A 24,022-nucleotide genomic window follows, 5' to 3' on the forward strand; every position below is an offset into this window, starting at 1 on the left:
TGGTCATTACTTAACAATGAGGATAGGTGTGACTGGTGTGGAGTCAATATAATATGGAGTGAGTGTACATATGGAAGCTTTTTGAGTTACATTTGTGTACTGGTGGGGAACTCTGAAGTCAGTCACTCCCACTCTTCCATCCTTTCCTCTGACTCTTCTCCACAGTGTCCTTCCTTCCTTCCTTCCTTCCTTCCTTCCTTCCATTTTCTTTCATTTCATTCGTCCTCATTCATCGTCTCCTTCATCAGTATGGAGCTCCTCCACTCACACTCCTCGAGTCCTTACCCAGCCCTACCCTCGACCTTCTCCTCCCACATCAACACTATCACCACACCAACACCACCACGCCACACCAACACCACCACCAACATGCCACACCAACACCACCACCACCACCACCACGCCACAGCACCACCACCTCGCCACACAAAAATCACCACCACCACGCCACATCAACAGCACCACCACCACGCCACACTAAAACCACCACGCCACACCACACCAACACCACCACGCAACACCACGCCACACCAACACCACCAAACACCACGCCACACCAACACCAACACCACCACGCCACACCACACCACACCAACACCACCACGCAACACCACGCCAACACCACCACGAAACACCACGCCACACCAACACCACCACGAAACACCACGCCACACCAATATCACCACGCAACACCACACCACACCAACACCACCACGCTACACCACGCCACACCGACACCACGCCACACCAACACCACCACCACGCCACACCAACACCACCACCACGCCACAACATCACCACCACCACCACCACCACGCCACACCAACGCCACCACCACCACGCCACATCACCACCACCACGCCACATCACCACACCACACCATACCACACCACACCAACACCACCACCACGCCACACCAACACCACCACATCACACCACACCAACATCACTACCACGCCACACCAACACCACCACCACCACCACGCCACACCAACACCACCACACCACACCACCACCACGCCACACCAACGCCACCACCACGCCACGCCACCTCCACGCCACACCAACACCACCACACCACACCACACCACACCACCACCACCACCACGCCACACCACTACCACCATCACCACCACCACCACACCTCAAAACCAGTCAGTCACTACTACAGTAACCATACGAACGTCGAGGCTTCAAATTACCCACGTTATACCACGTTAAAAAGATTCATTGCTTTATACACAAGGTGACGATGAGAGAGAGAGAGAGAGAGAGAGAGAGAGAGAGAGAGAGAGAGAGAGAGAGAGAGAGAGAGAGAGAGAGAGAGACCACACAGATCAAAGGTCCAACCGAGGTGGTACAATCCCCTTAAAAGCAGTAGAAGGAGAGGATAGCAATGCAAAGGCTCTCTCCTCACCCTCCTCCACCCCCTCCGGCAACACGACGGAAGAGAAAAACATAAAAAAAGAAATACCTTGCAGGACTAAAATGCAAAAAGGAGGCTCTTATAGGAAAGTCGTCAGGTAGAATGAACATGAATATGTCATGCATGCTATTACCATCGACATGCATCTCTTCAGTTTTGGTTAGAAAGACAATAGTAAGGCTAAACATGAGCTCCAGCCTCTCGACACACCATGTCTAATGTTACTCCTGATGTGGAAGGATGATACAATAAATCCATCTTGCTCTCTTGAAGCAGGCAACACGATCAATGTTACCACGTTACCGCAGCATGACCAAGACGAGATCGATGACTGAGAAGGTAGCCTAACATACCACAACCTTGTAATGATAGGTTAAAAGAAGGACTTAATACTGGAGAGTGTCAGGTGATCATCAAGCCTAATTGTGAACAAGTTTGATAGTGTTGCTCCGACCTACATGTTCCGGGAGCTTATTCCTTGCATCGATTACGTCGTCGGTGAAGACATGTTTCGTGCACTGCAGAGTAACTTGGGCACCTCTTAAGTTTTAGTCCATTTCCTCTCGTAGGTAACAATGGTCTTTCTGAAAAAGCAACAGAACGAAACATTTCCCTCTTGTTCTTGCCCTGGGTGACTGTAGCTCAATGTGAGACAAGGACTGGGGAAGGGTCACACTACACCCTGCTCCCTGCAGGGCGTCCCTGCTGGCCAGGAACGAGTCCTGCTCTGGGAATGGTGCAGTTAACTGTCGTGCACTTCAGCATAATGCGGCAAGGTAGGTCGGTGGCGCAAGGAGCGACAGCGCGAACCATCGCCTCGGAGGTGAAGACGTGAGGGGGGGTCGATGGCTAGGAAATGAAGTGCCTTTGTGAAGGACACATCACTTCTTTTTGTTGTGGGTATTGGCTTGCGTCCCCCTCTGGGTGTGGTAAGGAATTTTCTCTGTAGCCCCTGGTGACGCCCCATAACAGCCAGGGCGTTAGTAACATCCGTAACGTCACAGTCATTTGAAAGCGACGGTGGAAGCGGGTTATGTCCGTCTCTCTCTCTCTCTCTCTCTCTCTCTCTCTCTCTCTCTCTCTCTCTCTCTCTCTCTCTCTCTCTCTCTCTCTCTCCAGCATCGGTCCCGCTACGAGAGAGAGAGAGAGAGAGAGAGAGAGAGATAGAGAGAGAGAGAGAGAGAGAGAGAGAGAGAGAGGCAGCCCACGTGGTCTTGTGGTAGGGTCGGGATTGATGATTTACGTCATGGTCAAGATTGATGATTTACGTTATGGTCAGGATTGATGATTTACGTTATGGTTAGGATTGATGACTTACGTTATGGTCAGGATTGATGACTTACGTTATGGTCAGGATAGATGAATTACGTTATGGTCAGGATTGATGATTTACGTTATGGTCAGGATTGATGGTTTACGTTATGGTCAGGATTGATGACTTACGTTATGGTCAGGATTGATGATTTACGTAATGGTCATTATTGATGATTTACGTTATGGTCAGGATTGATGATTTACGTTATGGTCAGGATTGATGATTTACGTTGTCAGATTACGTATGGTCAGGATTGATGATTTACGTTATGGTCAGGATGATGATTACGTTATGGTCAGGATTGATGATATACGTTATGGTCAGGATTGATGACTTACGTTATGGTCAGGATTGATGACTTACGTTATGGTCAGGATTGATGATTTACGTTATGGTCAGGATTGATGACTTACGTTATGGTCAGGATTGATGATTTACGTTATGGTCAGGATTGATGACTTACGTTATGGTCAGGATTGATGATTTACGTTATGGTCAGGATTGATGAATTACGTTATGGTCAGGATTGATGACTTACGTTATGGTCAGGATTGATGACTTTACGTTATGGTCAGGATTGATGATTTACGTTATGGTCAGGATTGATGACTTACGTTATGGTCAGGATTGATGATTTACGTTATGGTCAGGATTGATGATTTACGTTATGGTCAGGATTGATGATTTACGTTATGGTCAGGATTGATGATTTACGTTATGGTCAGGATTGATGATTTACGTTATGGTCAGGATTGATGATTTACGTTATGGTCAGGATTGATGATTTACGTTATGGTCAGGATTGATGATTTACGTTATGGTCAGGATTGATGATTTACGTTATGGTCAGGATTGATGATTTACGTTATGGTCAGGATTGATGATTTACGTTATGGTCAGGATTGATGATTTACGTTATGGTCAGGATTGATGATTTACGTTATGGTCAGGATTGATGATTTACGTTATGGTCAGGATTGATGATTTACGTTATGGTCAGGATTGATGACTTACGTTATGGTCAGATTGATGATTTACGTTATGGTCAGGATTGATGATTTACGTTATGGTCAGGATTGATGACTTACGTTATGGTCAAGATTGATGATTTACGTTATGGTCAGGATTGATTATTTACGTTATGGCCAGGATTGATGATTTACGTTAAGGTCAAGATTGATTATTTACGTTATGGTCAGGATTGATGATTTACGTTATGGTCAAGATTGATGATTTACGTTATGGTCAGGATTGATGATTTACGTTATGGTCAGGATTGATGATTTACGTTATGGCCAGGATTGATGATTTACGTTATGGTCAGGATTGATGATTTACGCTATGGTCAGGATTGATTATTTACGTTAAGGACAGGATTGATGATTTACGTTATGGTCAGGATTGATGATTTACGTTATGGCCAGGATTGATGATTTACGTTATGGTCAGGATTGATGATTTACGTTTTGGTCAGGATTGATGATTTACGTTAAGGACAGGATTGATGATTTACGTTATGGTTAGGATTGATGATTTACGCTTTGGATTGATCATTTACGTTATGGCCAGGATTGATGATTTACGTTATGGTCAGGATTGACGATTTACGTTATGGCCAGGATTGATGATTTACGTTATGGCCAGGATTGATGATTTACGTTATGGCCAGGATTGATGATTTACGTTATGGACAGGATTGATGATTTACGTTATGGTCAGGATTGACGATTTACGTTATGGCCAGGATTGATGATTTACGTTATGGCCAGGATTGACGATTTACGTTATGGCCAGGATTGATGATTTACGTTATGGACAGGATTGATGATTTACGTTATGGACAGGATCATATTTATGTTTTGGACAGGATTGATGATTTACGTTATGGTCAGGATTGATGATTTACGTTATGGCCAGGATTGATGATTTACGTTATGGTCAGGATTGATGAGTTTCGCTTTGGATTGATGATTTACGTTATGGCCAGGATTGATGATTTACGTTATGGCCAGGATTGATGAATTACGTTATGGACAGGATTGATGATTTACGTTATGGACAGGATTGATGATTTACGTTATGGTCAGGATTGATGATTTACGTTATGGCCAGGATTGATGATTTACGTTATGGCCAGGATTGATGATTTACGTTATGGCCAGGATTGATGATTTACGTTATGGACAGGATTGATGATTTACGTTATGGACAGGATTGATGATTTACGTTATGGCCAGGATTGATGATTTACGTTATGGCCAGGATTGATGATTTACGTTATGGCCAGGATTGATGATTTACGTTATGGACGGGATTGATGATTTACGTTATGGTCAGGATTGATGATTTACGTTTTGGTCAGGATTGATGATTTACGTTATGGTCAGGATTGATGAGTTACGCTTTGGATTGATGATTTACGTTATGGCCAGGATTGATGATTTACGTTTTGGACAAGATTGATGATTTACGTTATGGACAGGATTGATGATTTACGTTATGGACAGGATTGCTGATGTACGTTATGGCCAGGATTGATGATTCACTTTATGGACAGGATCGATAATTTACGTTATAACTAGTATCAAGGGCTTCCTTCATGGCCAACGTTAACGGTTTACGTTATAAGCAAGATTAATGACCCATGTTATGGCCATAGTTAACTGCTCACGTCATGGCCAAGATTAATGGCTTCCATCTTGGCCAGGGTTGATCAGCCATCTGAAGAGCGCCGTGCGTCACCATGGCCGCCAACGTACAGTGCACATGACGGAGTCTTTCCTCCTGCGCCAGGTACACCGTCATGTTCTTCACGGGTCTGAGACTGGAAATTCAGATTGTCTGCTGCAGCTTGTGGCCCACTGCAGCTCTGGGATGACAAGTCTGGGCAATTATAAACGATGAATGAAGCGGGTGTTTGTGGTGACGCTTCGTGTATAGATGAGTGAATGAATAGCTGCAGTCATTATAACATCACATCTGATACGGTCGAGTGAATGGTGGCTGACGTTAGTGTTAGGCGGGTGGCGTGACGCCAGCAGGTGTGTGTGTACAGCAACACTGCTGCCACTGCCTGGTCCCCAGCCGCACCTCAGCCCCGAGCACAACTATGGACTACGAGATGTACAGATAATTACTGGAGGACGGGAGGAAGACGGAGGGACGAGTGATCCGAGGTCAGGTTCGACGGGCCTGAAGGTGGACCAGAGAGTCTGGGTTGGGTAGGTCTGGGATGATTTATGACTTACCCCATGAGGGTCAGGTCAGCGGTCTGGAGATCCTTTCAGGGACTTGCTTTCCCCCTAACCCATCTTCCCTTAGACTATGTGGCCCACCTTCGTGCCTCCCAAACTTGACCTGCGGCTCCTCGTGCCTCGGCCACTCCAGTGGCTCTCCAACCTTCACTTGGTCCATTGTGGTGCACGGTGGGTGCCTGTCCCCTCCCTGCCACCACCCCTCACCTCTATAGAACCTCTTCCCTCTCCCTCCTTTCTGTCGTCATCAGTTGGATCAGAACGTCAACTAGCCCGTGGATCCAGGATAGGAGCGTCTCGCTAGGACGTGATAAGGACGGGAGGGTGATATCAAGCACTTCCGAGAGGAAAGAGGAAGAGGAGAGAGGAGGAAGAGGAGAGAGGGGGAAGAGGAAGAGAAGAGGAGAAGAGGGAGGAGGAGGAGGAAGAGGAAGAGAAGAGGAGCGTGATGACAAAAGGAGACATTGCGACAGGAGTTACGTAGTCACCTTCGGTTACAGGTTAAGTCACAGCTCCATCTTGGAGAGGAGTTGGAGAGAAATTATCATGGAGGTCAGAAGCATTACCAGCAGCGGTATCACCAGCATCATCAAACAGTAATAGAGAAAAATATATTGTTGCTAAGCTGGCCACTGATTTGCCAGCAGCCATCATCAGAATATTTGTCTGGATGAGTTCTGTTTTCGAGCCAATATGATAACCATTTGTCTGTCTTGGTCAAAAAGCGTAGATATCAAGATCTACGCTGCAGAAACGATGCCAATAAGGGGTCTTCCAGACAAGCATTAAGGACAAGAAAACTAGATATTTCAAATCAAATGTTGAGAAGCGTTACCAGCCTTAGCAAACTAGAATGTGGTGAAATTTCACCATATTTTTTGAAGACGTGACAAGATGTTACCAGAGAGAGGCAAAAGCACCGAGGGAATGGACACGGGCAAACGTCATACCTATATATAACAAAGGAGACAGGGAACATGCGCTAAACTACAGGTCGGGGTCATTAACGAGTTTGGTGTGTAAGGTTCTAGAAAAGACTATTAAAAGGCAAGTGGATGACTCTACAGAGGAGACATTACCCAAGTGAGAGACAGCATGGTTTTAGAGGGAGGAGGTCCTGTGTTATAAACTTCATAGATTTCTATGAGAGAGTGAGCTCTCGCCTGGACAGAAGGGAAGGCTAGATGGACTCCTCGTACCTGGGCTGCCAGAAAGCAGCCAGAAAGCATAAGAGGTATGCTAGTTAAGAAGCTGTATCAACAGGCAGGAATTTGGTGGGAATTTCTTCCTCCGATGATCAGAAGATTATCTCTCGAAGGGAACAGAGGACACAGGTTCGAGGAGCCTTTTCCAAATGGGTTGAGGTCAACAGCAGAGTGCCACAGGGATCAGTTCTGGGACCCATTACTCTTTTTGATCTACGTAAATGACTTGCCTGAAGGTATGGAATCCTGTAGGCCTGACTATGTCTGTAGATGATGCAAAGGTCACGAGAGAAGTGAAAAGCGAAGAGAATTGCATCAGTTTACAAGGGGACCGAGCCAAACTAAAGCTGGTCTGAAACAAGGTTGATGAAACTCAAACCGAGCAATAATACAATTATGAGGATGAGACAAAGTGAAATACAGCCTCAGTGTGATAGTTATTATTTAGCGGGAAATAAGCTTCAGTATTGTGTGTGTGGGGGTTGGATTTGAGAGTCGACATCGTCCCAAACCCGTTGCCAGAGTCCAGTATCAGGAGAATTGTTAAGGAGACAAGCTGTCTGCTGGTAAATATCAGAACAGCTTTTAAGTATATAGATAAGGAAGTATTTAGCAGGTCGTTCCATCATATCCTACATAAGACCAAAACTAGAATATGCTTCTCAAGTTTAGTCACCGCACCCAAAGAAGCACAAAAGCTAACAGAGAAGGTCCAGAGGAGGGCAACAAGGATGATACCATTATCAAGGCGGCTGATTTACAGGGAAAGGCAAGAAGCTTTTGATTTTCCCAACCTGAAAGAAAGATAACCTGATCTCAATCTGCAAGTTCTTGGAACAGATCGGTGAACAGTTCCTCGAGAGATGAAGGTATGGAACAACAAGAGGACATAACGTCAACTTAAACAAGAAACTTGATAAAGAATATATGTATAAAGCAGGGCTTTTACAGTTTAAGTGGGGGATGAATGTAACAGGATGACTGAGGACGTGGTTAATGCAGACACCATACATAAATTTAAAAGATTGTGTGATAGTAGAGAATGTTCAAGAGACGAGGCCCCACGAATGTAAAACTCCCTCTCTTTACAGTACAAATAGGCAATCACACACACACACACACACACACACACACACACACACACACACGGATGGTCGTAGCCCTGGGCGTGGCAGTCTGCCCTCACCCTACCCAGGTGCTCACGCAGGAGACAGCGACAAAGCAAAATAAATAAATAAGTATATATATATATATATATATATATATATATATATATATATATATATATATATATATATATCCCTGGGGATAGGGGAAAAAGAATACTTCCCACTCATTCCTCACGTGTCGTAGAAGGCAACTAAAGGGGACGGGAGCGGGGGGCTGGAAATCCTCCTCTCCCTGTATTTTAACTTTCTAAGAAGAAGGAGTCACGCGGGGAGTGCTCATCCTCCTCGAAGGCTCAGATTGGGGTGTCTAAATGTGTGTGGATGTAACCAAGATGAGAAAAAAGGAGAGATAGGTGGTATGTTTGAGGAAAGGAACCCGGATGTTTTGGCTCTGAGTGAAACGAAGCTCAAGGGTAAAGGGGAAGAGTGGTTTGGGAATGTCTTGGGAGTAAAGTCAGGGGTTAGTGAGAGGACAAGAGCAAGGGAAGGAGTAGCACTACTCCTGAAACAGGAGTGGTGGGAGTATGTGATAGAGTGTAAGAAAGTAAACTCTAGATTGATATGGGTAAAACTGAACGTGGATGGAGAGAGATGGGTGATTACTGGTGCATATGCACCTGGGCATGAGAAGAAAGATCATGAGAGGCAAGTGTTTTGGGAGCAGCTGAGTGAGTGTGTTAGTAGTTTTGATGCACGAGACCGGGTTATAGTGATGGGTGATTTGAATGCAAAGGTGAGTAATGTGGCAGTTGAGGGAATAATTGGTGTTCATGGGGTGTTCAGTGTTGTAGATGGAGATGGTGAAGAACTTGTAGATTTATGTGCTTAAAAAGGACTGGTGATTGGGAATACTTGGTTTAAAAAGAGAGATATACATAAGTATACGTATGTAAGTAAGGGAGATGGCCAGAGAGTGTTATTAGATTACGTTTTAACTGATAGGCGCGCGAAAGAGAGACTTTTGGATGTTAATGTGCTGAGAGGTGCAACTGGAGGGATGTCTGATCATTATCTTGTGGAGGCGAAGGTGAAGATTTGTAGAGGTTTTCAGAAAAGAAGAGAAATGTTGGGGTGAAGAGAGTGGTGAGAGTAAGTGAGCTTGGGAAGGAGACTTGTGTGAGGAAGTACCAGGAGAGACTGAGTACAGAATGGAAAAAGGTGAGAACAAAGGACGTAAGGGAAGTGGGGGAGGAATGGGATGTATTTAGGGAAGCAATGATGGCTTGCGCAAAAGATGCTTGTGGCATGAGAAGCGTGGGAGGTGGGCAGATTAGAAAGGGTAGTGAGTGGTGGGAAGAAGAAGTAAGATTATTAGTGAAAGAGAAGAGAGAGGCATTTGGACGATTTTTGCAGGGAAAATGCAAATGAGTGGGAGATGTATGAAAGAAAGAGGCAGGAGGTCAAGAGAAAGATGCAAGAGGTAAAAATGAGGGCAAATGAGAGTTGAGGTGAGAGAGTATCATTAAATTTTAGGGAGAAAAAGATGTTTTGGAAGAAGGTAAATAAAGTGCGTAAGACAAGTGAACAAATGGGAATATCAGTGAAGGGGCTAATGGGGAGGGGATAACAAGTAGTGGTGATGTGAGAAGGAGTTGGAGTGAGTATTCTGAAGGTTTGTTGAATGTGTCTGATGATAGAGTGCAGATATAGGGTGTTTTGGTCGAGGTGGTGTGCAAAGCGAGAGGGTTTGGGAGAATGATTTGGTAAACAAACAAGAGGTAGTAAAAGCTTTACGGAAGATGAAAGCCGGCAAGGCAGCGGGCTTGGATGGTATTGCAGTGGAATTTACTAAAAGAGGGTGTGACTGTATTGTTGACTGGTTGGTAAGGTTATTTAATGTATGTATGACTCATGGTGAGGTGCCTGAGAATTGGCGGAATGCTTGCATAGTGCCATTGTACAAAGGCAAAGGGGATAGAAGTGAGTGCTCAAATTACAGAGGTATAAGTTTGTTGAGTATTCCTGGTAAATTATATGGGAGGGTATTGATTGAGAGGGTGTAGGCATGTACAGAGCATCAGATTGGGGAAGAGCAGTGTGGTTTCAGAAGTGGTAGAGGATATGTGGATCAGGTGTTTACTTTGAAGAATGTATGTGAGAAATACTTAGAAAAGCAAATGGATTTGTATGTAGCATTTATGGATCTGGAGAAGGCATATGATAGAGTTGATAGAGGTGCTCTGTGGAAGGTATTAAGAATATATGGTGTGGAAGGCAAGTTGTTAGAAGCAGTGAAAAGTTTTTATCGAGGATGTAAGGCATGTGTACGTGTAGGAAGAGAGGAAAGTGATTGGTTCTCAGTGAATGTAGGTTTGCGGCAGGGGTGTGTGATGTCTCCATGGTTGTTTAATTTGTTTATGGATGGGGTTGTTAGGGAGGTGAATGCAAGAGTTTTGGAAAGAGGGGCAAGTATGCAGTCTGTCGTAGATGAGAGAGCTTGGGAAATGAGTCAGTTGTTGTTCGCTGATGATACAGCGGTGGTGGCTGATTCATGTGAGAAACTGCAGAGGCTGGTTACTGAGTTTGGTAAAGTGTGTGAAAGAAGAAAGCTGAGAGTAAATGTGAATAAGATCAAGATTGTTAGGTACAGTAGGGTTGAGGGACAAGTCAATAGGGAGGTAAGTTTGAATGGAGAAAAACTGGAGGAAGTGAAGTGTTTTAGATATCTGGCAGTGGATTTGGCAGCGGATGGAACCATGGAAGCGGAAGTGAATCATAAGGTGAGGGAGGGGGCGAAAGCTCTCGGAGCGTTGAAGAATGTATGGAAGTCGAGAACATTATCTCGGAAAGCAATAATGGGTATGTTAGAAGGAATAGTAGTTCCAACAATGTTATATGGTTGCGAGGCGTAGGCTATAGATAGAGTTGTGCGGAGGAGGGTGGACGTGCTGGAAATGAGATGTTTGAGGACAATATGTGTTGTGAGGTGGTTTGATCGAGTAAGTAATTATAGGGTAAGAGAGATGTATGGTAATAAAAAGAGCGTGGTTGAGAGAGCAGAAGAGGGTGTTTTGAAGTGGTTTGGTCACATGGAGAGAACGAGTGAGGAAAGATTGACCAGGAGGATATATGTGTCAGAGGTGGAGGGAACGAGGAGAAGTGGGAGACCCAGTTGGAGGTGGGAAGATGGAGTGAAAAAGATTTTGAGTGATCGGGGCCTGAACATGCAGGAGGGTGAAAGGCGTGCAAGGAATAGAGTGAATTAGAACGATATGGTATACCGGGTCGACGTGCTGTCAATGGATTGAACCAGGGCATTTGAAGCGTCTGGGGTAAACCATATATATATATATATATATATATATATATATATATATATATATATATATATATATATATATAAAAGTGTGTGTGTGTGTGTGTGTGTGTGTGTGTGTGTGCCGTCGCAGCTAGCATATATATATTCATATATATATTCATATGAGTCCACGGGGAAAATGAAGCACGATAAGTTCCCAAGTGCACTTTCGTGTAATAATCACCTTATCAGGGGAGACACAAGAGAGAAATATGACAGTCAGTTGGTAAACACGAAGAGACGTAGCTAGGACGCATTTGGTACCAAATGCCGTCCTAGCTCTCTCTCTCTCTCTCTCTCTCTCTCTCTCTCTCTCTCTCTCTCTCTGTATATATATATATATATATATATATATATATATATATATATATATATATATATATATATATATATAGTTAATTACACACGTAGGAAATGGGGCTCCACGAGTGTAGAACTCGCCACCTGCAGTGTGCAAACAGGTGATTAAGAAATTATGTGGCAGACTGCTCCCCGCTTAATGATAGTTGATAGTTTGGTAAATATCACAGACGTAGTTATTTCAGAATTATATGAAAAGGTTTACCAAATGATGAAAACTGTTGTGGTATGGAGCCTGTAAAGATCTGTGTGATGTGGAGCCTGTAAAGATCTGTGTGATGTGGAGCCTGTAAAGATCTGTGTGATGTGGAGCCTGTAAAGATCTGTGTGATGTGGAGCCTGTAAAGATCTGTGTGATGTGGTGCCTGTAAAGATCTGTGTGATGTGGTGCCTGTAAAGATCTGTGTGATGTGGAGCCTGTAAAGATCTGTGTGATGCGGTGCCTGTAAAGATCTGTGTGATGCGGTGCCTGTAAAGATCTGTGTGATGCGGTGCCTGTAAAGATCTGTGTGATGTGGAGCCTGTAAAGATCTGTGTGATGTGGAGCCTGTAAAGATCTGTGTGATGTGGAGCCTGTAAAGATCTGTGTGATGTGGAGCCTGTAAAGATCTGTGTGATGTGGAGCCTGTAAAGATCTGTGTGATGTGGAGCCTGTAAAGATCTGTGTGATGTGGTGCCTGTAAAGATCTGTGTGATGTGGTGCCTGTAAAGATCTGTGTGATGTGGAGCCTGTAAAGATCTGTGTGATGCGGTGCCTGTAAAGATCTGTGTGATGCGGTGCCTGTAAAGATCTGTGTGGCGTGGTACCAGTAAAGATCTGTGTGGTGTGGTACCAGTAAAGATCTGTGTTGTGTGGTGCCAGTAAAGATCTGTGTGGTGTGGTACCAGTAAAGATCTGTGTTGTGTGGTGCCAGTAAAGATCTGTGTGGTGTGGTACCAGTAAAGATCTGTGTTGTGTGGTGCCAGTAAAGAGCTGTGTGGTGTGGCTCCAGTAAAGAGCTGTATGGTGTGGCTTCATTAAAGGGCTGTGTTGTGTGGTGCCAGTAAAGAGCTGTGTGGTGTGGCGCCAATAAAGAGCTGTGTGGTGTGGTGCCAATAAGGAGCAATGTGGTGTGGCTCCATTAAAGAGCGGTGTGGTGTGGCTCCATTAAAGAGCTGTGTGGTGTGGCGCTAGTAAAGAGTTGTGTGGTGTGGCGCCAATAAAGAGCTGTGTGATGTGGCGATAATAAAGAGCTATGTGGTGTGGTGCCAGTAAAGAGCTGTGTGGTGTGGTGCCAGTAAAGAGCTGTGTGGTGTGGTGCCAGTAAAGAGCTGTGTGGTGTGGTGCCAGTAAAGAGCTGTGTGGTGTGGTGCCAGTAAAGAGCTTTGTGGTGTGGTGCCAGTAAAGATCTGTGTGGTGTGGTGCCAGTAAAGAGCTGTGTTGTGTGGTGTCAGTAAAGAGCTGCGTGGTGTGGTGCCAGTAAAGAGCTGTGTGGTGTGGTGTCAGTAAAGAGCTGTGTGGTGTGGTGCCAGTAAAGAGCTGTGTGGTGTGGTGCCAGTAAAGAGCTGTGTTGTGTGGTGTCAGTAAAGAGCTGCGTGGTGTGGTGCCAGTAAAGAGCTGTGTGGTGTGGTGTCAGTAAAGAGCTGTGTTGTGTGGTGTCAGTAAAGAGCTGCGTGGTGTGGTGCCAGTAAAGAGCTGTGTGGTGTGGTGTCAGTAAAGAGCTGTGTTGTGTGGTGCCAGTAAAGAGCTGTGTTGTGTGGTGTCAGTAAAGAGCTGCGTGGTGTGGTGCCAGTAAAGAGCTGTGTAGTATGGTTCTAGTAAAGAGCTGTGTGGTGTTGTGCCAGTAAAGAGCTGTGTGGTGTGGTGCCAGTAAAGAGCTGTGTGGTGTGGTGTCAGTAAAGAGCTGTGTGGTGTGGTGTCAGTAAAGAGCTGTGTGGTGTGGTGCCAGTAAAGAGCTGTGTGGTGTGGTGTCAGTAAAGAGCTGTGTGGTGTGGTGCCAGTAAAGAGCTGTGTGGTGTGGTGCCAGTAAAGAGCTGTGTGGTGTGGCGCCAGTAAAGAGCTGTATGGTGTGGTGTCAGTAAAGAGCTGTGTGGTGTGGTGTCAGTAAAGAGCTGTGTGGTGTGGTGCCAGTAAAGAGCTGTGTGGTGTGGCGCCAGTAAAGAGCTGTGTCGTATGGTTCTAGTAAAGAGCTGTGTGGTGTTGTGCCAGTAAAGAGCTGTGTGGTGTGGTGCCAGTAAAGAGCTGTGTGATGTGGTGCCAGTAAAGAGCTGTGTGGTGTGGTGCCAGTAAAGAGCTGTGTGATGTGGTGCCAGTAAAGAGCTGTGTGGTGTGGTTAATATCTTGATACTTCCCTCATTTGCCACAGTAACTGGTGTCTTGACGTGGGTAGAACGTACAGCAAACGCACAAACAACGCAGGTCAGGTGTGAGGAATGTAAAGCGGTAGTGGAGTTCGGACAGTTGACTTATGGATCGAAGAATATTATCATTTTCCTTGAATACATTCGGAACCTCTTGAAGTATGACGGTACAGTCCTTGAGCAATCCGGTACGATCCTAGAGCACGATGGTGCGTTCCTAGAGCACGACGGTACCATCCTTGAGCTCGACGGTACGATCCTTGAGCAAGACGGTTCAGTCCTTGAGCACGTCGGTACGATCCTAGAGCACGACGGTACGATCCTTGAGTTGAATGCAAGGGTGTTGGAGAGAGGAGCAGGTCTGCTGTCTGGTTGGATGGGTGAAGGATGGGGGCTAGAGGTTGTTGTATGCTGATGACACAGCGATAGTGGCAGCTGATTTGTTAGAAAAATTGCAGAAGCTGGTGTCTCAGTCGGGGAGAGTGTATGAAAGGAGAAATTTGAGAGGAAATGTGAATGAAAGCAAAGGTTATAAGGTTTATCAGTGGAAAGGCACAAGTTAGTGGAAATATGAATAATGAGAACCTGGAGATAGCGGTGTGATTTAGATCCCATGGAGTAGGTATGGCAGTGACTGGAACTATGCAAGTTGAAGCGAACCATAGGGTAGGTGAGGGGGATAAGGTTATAGGCATATTGGGGAGTGTGTGGAAAGAGGTCAATGTCGGTGAGGGTAATAAAGTGTGTGTTTGATGGTATAGTAATTTCGACGGTGTTGTAGGGATGTGAGGCTTGGGACCTAGAAGAAAATATAAAGGAGAGGGTGAATATGTAGGGAATAGAATTGAGGACGATATGTGATATGAGGAGGGTTGATCGATTAAGAAATGATTGGGTAAGAGAAGTGTAGTAGGAAGAGGATTATGTATAAGAGGCCTGAAGAGGGTATGCTGAAATGGGTTGGAATTATGGAAAGGATGAGTGAGGACAGGATGATATGTCGAAAGTGGAGGAAAAAAGGAAAATTAGGAAGCCAAGGAGGAGGTTGAAGGATGGAGTAATTGACCCTTTGTGTGTTTGGGACCTGGACGTGCAGGAGAGTGTGAGGTGTGCAGGGATAAACTGGAACGATGTGTTATACAAGGGGCAACGTATGGTCAATGGGATGAGCCACAAATACGATATATATATATATATATATATATATATATATATATATATATATATATATATATATATATATATATATATATATATATATTTTATTTTATTTATCTTGCTTTGTCGCCTGTCTCCCGCGTTAGCGAGGTAGCGCAAGAAAACAGACAAAAGAATGGCCTAACCCACCCACATACACATATATATACATACACATCCACACACACACACACACACACACACACACATATATATATATGTATATATATATATATATATATATATATATATATATATATATATATATATATATATATATATATATATATTTTTTTTTTTTTTTTTTTTTCTTTTTTTTTTTGCTGTCGCTGTCTCCCGCGTTTGCGAGGTAGCGCAAGGAAACAGACGAAAGAAATGGCCCAACCCACCCCCATACACATGTATATACATACGTCCACACACGCAAATATACATACCTACACAGCTTTCCATGGTTTACCCCAGACGCTTCACATGCCCTGATTCAATCCACTGACAGCACGTCAACCCCGGTATACCACATCGCTCCAATTCACTCTATTCCTTGCCCTCCTTTCACCCTCCTGCATGTTCAGGCCCCGATCACACAAAATCTTTTTCACTCCATCTTTCCACCTCCAATTTGGTCTCCCACTTCTCCTCGTTCCCTCCACCTCCGACACATATATCCTCGTGGTCAATCTTTCCTCACTCATTCTCTCCATGTGCCCAAACCATTTCAAAACACCCTCTTCTGCTCTCTCAACCACGCTCTTTTTATTTCCACAGATCTCTCTTACCCTTACGTTACTTACTCGATCAAACCATCTCACACCACACATTGTCCTCAAACATCTCATTTCCAGCACATCCATCCTCCTGCGCACAACTCTATCCATAGCCCACGCCTCGCAACCATACAACATTGTTGGAACCACTATTCCTTCAAACATACCCATTTTGCTTTCCGAGATAATGTTCTCGACTTCCACACATTCTTCAAGGCTCCCAGGATTTTCGCCCCCTCCCACACCCTATGATCCACTTCCGCTTCCATGGTTCCATCCGCTGCCAGATCCACTCCCAGATATCTAAAACACTTTACTTCCTCCAGTTTTTCTCCATTCAAACTTACCTCCCAATTGACTTGACCCTCAACCCTACTGTACCTAATAACCTTGCTCTTATTCACATTTACTCTTAGCTCTCTTCTTTCACACACTTTACGAAACTCAGTCACCAGCTTCTGCAGTTTCTCACATGAATCAGCCACCAGCGCTGTATCATCAGCCAACAACAACTGACTCACTTCCCAAGCTCTCTCATCCCCAACAGACTTCATACCTGCCCCTCTTTCCAAAACTCTTGCATTTACCTCCCTAACAACCCCATCCATGAACAGATTAAACAACCATGGAGACATCACACACCCCTGCCGCAAACCTACATTCACTGAGAACCAATCACTTTCCTCTCTTCCTACACGTACACATGCCTTACATCCTCGATAAAAGTTTTTCACTGCTTCTAACAACTTGCATCCCACACCATATATTCTTAATACCTTCCACAGAGCATCTCTATCAGCTCTATCATATGCCTTCTCCAGATCCATAAATGCTACATACAAATCCATTTGCTTTTCTAAGTATTTCTCGCATACATTCTTCAAAGCAAACACCTGATCCACACATCCTCTACCACTTCTGAAACCACACTGCTCTTCCCCAATCTGATGCTCTGTACATGCCTTCACCCTCTCAATCAATACCCTCCCATATAATTTACCAGGAATACTCAACAAACTTATACCTCTGTAATTTGAGCACTCACTCTTATCCCCTTTGCCTTTGTACAATATATATATTGTTTAATTTGTTTATGGATGGGGTTGTTAGGGAGGTAAATGCAAGAGTTTTGGAAAGAGGGGCAGGTATGAAGTCTGTTGGGGATGAGAGAGCTTGGGAAGTGAGTCAGTTGTTGTTCGCTGATGATACAGCGCTGGTGGCTGATTCATGTGGGGGGCTGCAGGGGCTGGTGACTGAGTTTGGTGGGGTGTGTGGAAAGGGGGGGGGGGGGTTGGGAGTGGGTGTGAATGGAAGCAAGGTTATTAGGTACAGTAGGGTTGAGGGTCAAGTCAATTGGGAGGTGAGTTTGAATGGAGAAAAACTGGAGGAAGTGAAGTGTTTTAGATATCTGGGAGTGGATCTGGCAGCGGATGGAACCATGGAAGCGGAAGTGGATCATAGGGTGGGGGAGGGGGCGAAAATTCTGGGGGCCTTGAAGAATGTGTGGAAGTCGAGAACATTATCTCGGAAAGCAAAAATGGGTATGTTTGGTTGCGAGGCGTGGGCTATGGATAGAGTTGTGCGCAGGAGGATGGATGTGCTGGAAATGAGATGTTTGAGGACAATGTGTGGTGTGAGGTGGTTTGATCGAGTGAGTAACGTAAGGGTAAGAGAGATGTGTGGAAATAAAAAGAGCGTGGTTGAGAGAGCAGAAGAGGGTGTTTTGAAGTGGTTTGGGCACATGGAGAGAATGAGTGAGGAAAGATTGACCAAGAGGATATATGTGTCGGAGGTGGAGGGAACGAGAAGAGGGAGACCAAATTGGAGGTGGAAAGATGGAGTGAAAAAGATTTTGTGTGATCGGGGCCTGAACATGCAGGAGGGTGAAAGGAGGGCAAGGAATAGAGTGAATTGGAGCGATGTGGTATACCGGGGTTGACGTGCTGTCAGTGGATTGAATCAAGGCATGTGAAGCGTCTGGGGTAAACCATGGAAAGCTGTGTAGGTATGTATATTTGCGTGTGTGGACGTATGTATATACATGTGTATGGGGGGGGGGGGGTAGGGCCATTTCTTTCGTCTGTTTCCTTGCGCTACCTCGCAAACGCGGGAGACAGCGACAAAGTATAATAAATAAAAAAATAATATATATATATATATATATATATATATTTTTTTTTTTTTCTTTTTTTTTTTTTCATACTATTCGCCATTTCCCGCATTAGCGAGGTAGCATTATGAACAGAGGACTGAGCCTTTAAGGAAATATCCTCACTTGGCCCCCTTCTCTGTTCCTTTCTTTTGGAAAATTAAAAATGAGAGGGGAGGATTTCCAGCCCCCCGCTCCATATCCCTGGGGATAGGGGAGAAAGAATACTTCCCACGTATTCCCTGCGTGTCGTAGAAGGCGACTAAAAGGGGAGTTAGCGGGGGGCTGGAAATCCTCCCCTTTCTTGTTTTTTTTTTTTTAATTTTCCAAAGGAAGGAACAGAGAAGGGGGTAAGGTGAGGATATTCCCTCTAAGGCCCAGTTCTCTGTTCTTAACGCTACCTCGGTAACGCGGGAAATGGCAAATAGCATGAAAAAGAAAAAAAAAAAAAAAAAAATATATATATATATATATATATATATATATATATATATATATATATAGATATATATATGTATTTTCTTTTTTTTTCATACTATTCGCCATTTCCCGCGATAGCGAGGTAGCGTTAAGAACAGAGGACTGGGCCTTTGAGGGAATGTCCTCACTTGGCCCCCTTCTCTGTTCCTTCTTTTGGAAAATTGAAAAAAAAACGAGAGGGGAGAATTTCCAGCCCCCCGCTCCCTTCCCTTTTAGTCGCCTTCTACGGCACGCAGGGAATACGTGGGAAGTAATCTTTCTCCCCTATCCACAGGGATATATATATATATATATATATATATATATATATATATATATATATATATATATATATATATATATATATATAAACAAACTCTTAGCGTAAACACATTTTCATCTGACACAACAAATAGTAAATTCATAGGAGAAATCTATGATCGTAAATCAACCTTAAGAAAAATGTTTCTAGATCGTGGCTGTCCATTTCTTCTTTTTGCTAATCCTAAGGTGATGGCAACACTGCTTGCCTAGTTTACCAGCACAGCCTGTCCCCACACTGAATACGTCACAATGACATGGTAAAGTATTCATCGACCTCACTGAAGTCTTGACTTTGTCACAGTGAATATTGTCCATCACTCAAAATAACTCGCAGGTTTGCCCGGTTTGGTAACATCAATTTGTCTATTCTTGTAACACTGCAGGTCGTCCGCTCTCTGCAGGCGTAACACACGTTTGGCGTCTGTTTCTTGTCTAGCAACAATAATATCTCCGGTGATACACCCATATTTTCCATTATTGAATCAAAAATTGATTACTATGTTGGTACAGCCTATTCTGTTCATTAGTAGAATATCTGATGGTTACTGGAAATTATTGTGCCGGTCTAAAAAGCACAAAAATGATGTTTTTCTTCGAAACAAGACTGTGATAATTTTGCCAGTGTAGCTAATCTATCATACTGTTTTCTCGATTATTCATTTTGTTGGTTGTAGATGGTTTGCTTTCGCTGCATATTTTGTTTACCGAACTGATACGATAGATTTCTCTACCGTCGTTTGTTTGTTCGTTTCCTAGGCGTTCAATCAGTCAACTGCCAGAGTCATTAAAGCTATTGACTCGATCAAACTCCTTACATCCGCCAGCCGAAAAGTCTTGAACACCTTTACTGAGTGTTAAGAATAATTCTATGACCACATACACTCCACCTGCATATGTGGCCCTTGATCTGCTGACACGGTGTTGGGCTTATGGGCTATAAATTAGTGACTGTGGATGACCTTAAAAATTATCTGTAACACCTGAAGAAGGTTTCCAAATTTTTCCAATTGGTAGTTACACATGACTGTGGCAGCTTTAATGACCCTGGCAGCCGATAGGACTGAAACCAAAATACCCAACGAACCGTCAAAATGCCATACCTTTTCTTTCTTCGATGTCTTTTTCCTAAGGCAAATACCACAATTTAATAACACCATTTGCTTTCTTGATGTAGCTTTGATAAGGCAGCGAATATTTGTGCCCTAGAATTAGAAAATAAATTTGCTTTCAAATAAATTTACGACTTCCATTTCGAAGATGATTCATCCATTCTTCTAACACAATGACTTATCCACTTTGGTTACAACAATCTGACCACTGCTCTGGATACAAATCCCTTTGAAAAGCTTGATAACTGAGCTTTGGGAATCAGTGGTTCCATACTCCCTGGTACAACACATTCCTTAGTGGTCGCCATATACCTGCCGCCGCCCAGATATAATCAATACCCAGATTTCGGAGTTAATACATTAACTTATTCAATAATCACTGGCCAAGTCAAGGGCTTCATAATAAAGATAGAAAAGTATGACAGCTAATATAATCCTTGCAAGGTATCTATACTCTTGTCCCCTGAATATATTGTTGTACATACGAGAGATAACTTGTGATAGGCTACCCTCGTCGTCTGAAGCTAACCTAAGGGTGCAGAGAGACCGAGGAAGGCACTCACTTCAAATAGTAACAAAGCAGATCTAATCTTGATGGATCTTATCACTGACGCTTCACTTACTAAAAAATATTTCAGTTTTAAGTTCCTTCTTTTTATTCTTTTCCATCATCTTCATCTGTCTAATCACGGCTCAGGTATTGTTGGACTTGCAGGTGTCTCATAATTGATATGAATGTTCACACAGCGTCCAAGCCTGCTTAGGTGTTAGTCCTGGGGTTGTAAAGAGGAGCTCTTAGGATAAGTAGTGATATCACTTCTAGAACGGCAGGCAATGTTGGTAAATAGCTGGGCTTCTTTTGTTGTTAGCAAGGCCGACACACTCCCTTCAGGTGGATCTCATGCTGTGTCTGCTTAGCTTCTTTCAAACTTGACAACTTCAGAGTAACAAATATACCCAAACTTATATCTCTTCCGGTGAAACTGAACGAGGAAGCAGGTTGGGCTGGGCCTTATTGTAGCGTCCATATTAGGCCGCTACACTATCGTCCAACCTAGGCTTCCTCATATCGTCCAAGTTAGGCTGCCTTATATCGTCCAAGTTAGGCTGCTTCATACCGTCCACAAGGTTACCATGTTCATATTCATTTTAGTGATGAATAATGTAGTTCAGCCTGTAACCCGGAGTTCCGAGACCTATATCTCTTTATGCTATATACATATATAAAATTAAAGTCATATACGACGAGACGAGCCGAAGATATATATTTCGTTTTCTCAATTCATCCACTGCAAAACGTTATCTTGTAGATTATAACCACTTCAGCTGCAATTTATTACATCTCAGGAATATCCTTAATGCCCTGTGACCACCAATTAGCAAGGATTTGTGTCTGTTATTTCTCGAGACAAATCAAGACAACGCAATAACGTGCACGTCACCGTAATGTACATGCAGCACCGTCTTCGGTACCGTAATAGTAGTACTACAGGTCACCAGAATAGCTGGACACATAATTTCCAAAAAAATCATCTTTCACTCATACAGATGATTTGTGTGCAGGAAAACACACTGATGTACAGGTAGAAAATTCCTTACCTTACGATTTTCCTTCGGGAAGGGTGGAACCTGGAGACTTCACAATATCGACATATACACTCTCCCAAATCCACAAATTAATGGAAATATCTCTCTATCGGTGTTCTCCTCCCAACCTTCTGTAGTAACCTATTGATCGGCACGACGTGCCCGCCACCATGCGGCGCTTGCCACAACTACCGTCTGGCGCGTGGGTTTCGAAGTGTTTTTAAGTTACTTCTCATTATGAAACCCGGCAGCCTACGCCTCCTCTGGAAGGCACCTCAAGATCTGTCACAATAAGTGAGTGTATATGACGTAGAAATGATGAAGATTTCCAGTTCACGAGTCGAATAGTAATTTTGCAGAGTAAACACTGCCTTGAGCACCGAGATTATTTTTTCTCTTTCCTTAGTCCTCTTACGATTGTACAGATAACTGAATAATCGCTAGTGCAAAGGTAGTTGAGATATATAGCCGAGAGGAACATTTAAGATTGACTCAATATTTCATGAAATAAACTGGAAAGAGACGTGGATTGTTGGGAACTTCCTTTGCGTTGTCTTGCGACAAGGCAAGTGTGGGCGGAAAGGGCCGCCCGCCCCTGCTAGTGTACTGCTCTGAACTGCTGCAGACGCTCTTCCACAAGACTACCCCTTGGGTGTGTAAATACGGCCCTGGAGCAGGAGACTGCCATCTTAAGCAAGCCATTATGACCCTAGATCAAGGCAGTGCTTCCCTTGAACAAAAAAAAAGCTGCTCCACACTCAGTAGCAGTGACACGATGGAGTCCTTTCAAGTGAGAAGTTACTAGAGTATATATATATATATATATATATATATATATATATATATATATATATATATATATATATATATATATACATTTCATGGCAAAACTCGTCCAAATGCCTCTCTCTTCTCTTTCACTAATAATCTTACTTCTTCATCCCACCACTCACTACCTTTCTAATCTGCCCACCTCCCACGCTTTTCATGCCACAAGCATCTTTTGCGCATGCCATCACTGCTTCCCTAAATACATCCCATTCCTCCCCCACTCCCCTTACGTTCTTTGCTCTCACCTATTTCCATTGTGCACTTAGTCTCTCCTGGTACTTCCTCACACAAGTCTCCTTCCCAAGCTCACTTACTCTCACCACTCTCTTTACCCCAATATTTTCTCTTCTTTTCTGAAAACCTCTACAAATCTTCACCTTCGCCTCCACAAGATAATGATCAGACATTCCCTCCAGTTGCACCTCTCAGCACATTAACATCCAAAAGTCTTTCTTTCGCGCGCCTATCAATTAACACGTAATCCAATAATGGATTTGTATGTAACTTTTATGGATCTGGAGAGGGCATATGATAGAGTTGATAAAGATGCTCTATGGAAGGTATTAAGAATATATGGCGTGGGAGGCAAGTTGCTGGACGCAGTGAAAAGTTTTTATCGAGGATGTAAGGCTTGGGTACGAGTCGGAAGAGAGGAAAGTGATTGGTTCTCAGTGAATGTCGGTTTGCTGCAGGAGTGCGTGAAGTCTCCGTGGTTGTTTGATTTGTTTATGGATGGGGTTGTTAGGGAGGTGAATGCAAGAGTTTTGGAGTGAGGAGCAAGTATGCGGTCTGTTGTAGATAAGAGAGCTTGGGCAGTGAGTCAGTTGTTTGCTGATGATACAGCGCTGATGGCTGATTCAGATGAGAAACTGCAGAAGCTGGTGACTGAGTTTGGTAAAGTGTGTGAAAAAAGAAAGCCGAGGGTATATGTGAATAAGAACAAGGTTATTAGGTTCAGTAGGGTTGAGGGACAAGTCAACTGGGAGGTAAGTCTGAATGGACGAAAAGTGGAGTACGTGAAGCGTTTTAGATATCTAGGAATGGATTTAGCCGCGTATGGAACCATGGAAACGGAAGCAATTCACTGGGTGGGGGAGGGGACGAAGGTTCTGGGAGTCTTGAAGACTGTGTGGAAAGCGAGAACATTATCTCGGAGAGCAAAAATGGGTATGTTTGAAGGAATAGTGGTTCCAACAATGTTCTATGGTTGCGAGGCGTGGGCTATAGATAGG

At 43.9% G+C, this 24,022-nt stretch overlaps 1 protein-coding gene and 1 long non-coding RNA gene across 2 annotated transcripts in view; one reads left to right on the forward strand and one right to left on the reverse strand.

Moving 5' to 3' along the window:
• The window catches only part of LOC139760481 (uncharacterized), a 60,084-nt gene extending 37,956 nt beyond the window's left edge, over positions 1-22,128 (reverse strand). Inside the window, exon 1 of the mRNA XM_071683764.1 lies at positions 21,972-22,128. The gene's annotated coding sequence lies outside the window, so the exon portion shown is untranslated. The remainder of the gene's footprint in view (positions 1-21,971) is intronic.
• LOC139760483 (uncharacterized) overlaps positions 1-24,022 on the forward strand; it is a 214,206-nt gene that overhangs the window by 23,931 nt on the left and 166,253 nt on the right. The gene's annotated exons all lie outside the window — the stretch shown is intronic.

This window comes from Panulirus ornatus, chromosome 37 (assembly GCF_036320965.1).
Source record: "Panulirus ornatus isolate Po-2019 chromosome 37, ASM3632096v1, whole genome shotgun sequence".
Classification (NCBI taxonomy): Eukaryota; Metazoa; Arthropoda; class Malacostraca; order Decapoda; family Palinuridae; genus Panulirus; species Panulirus ornatus.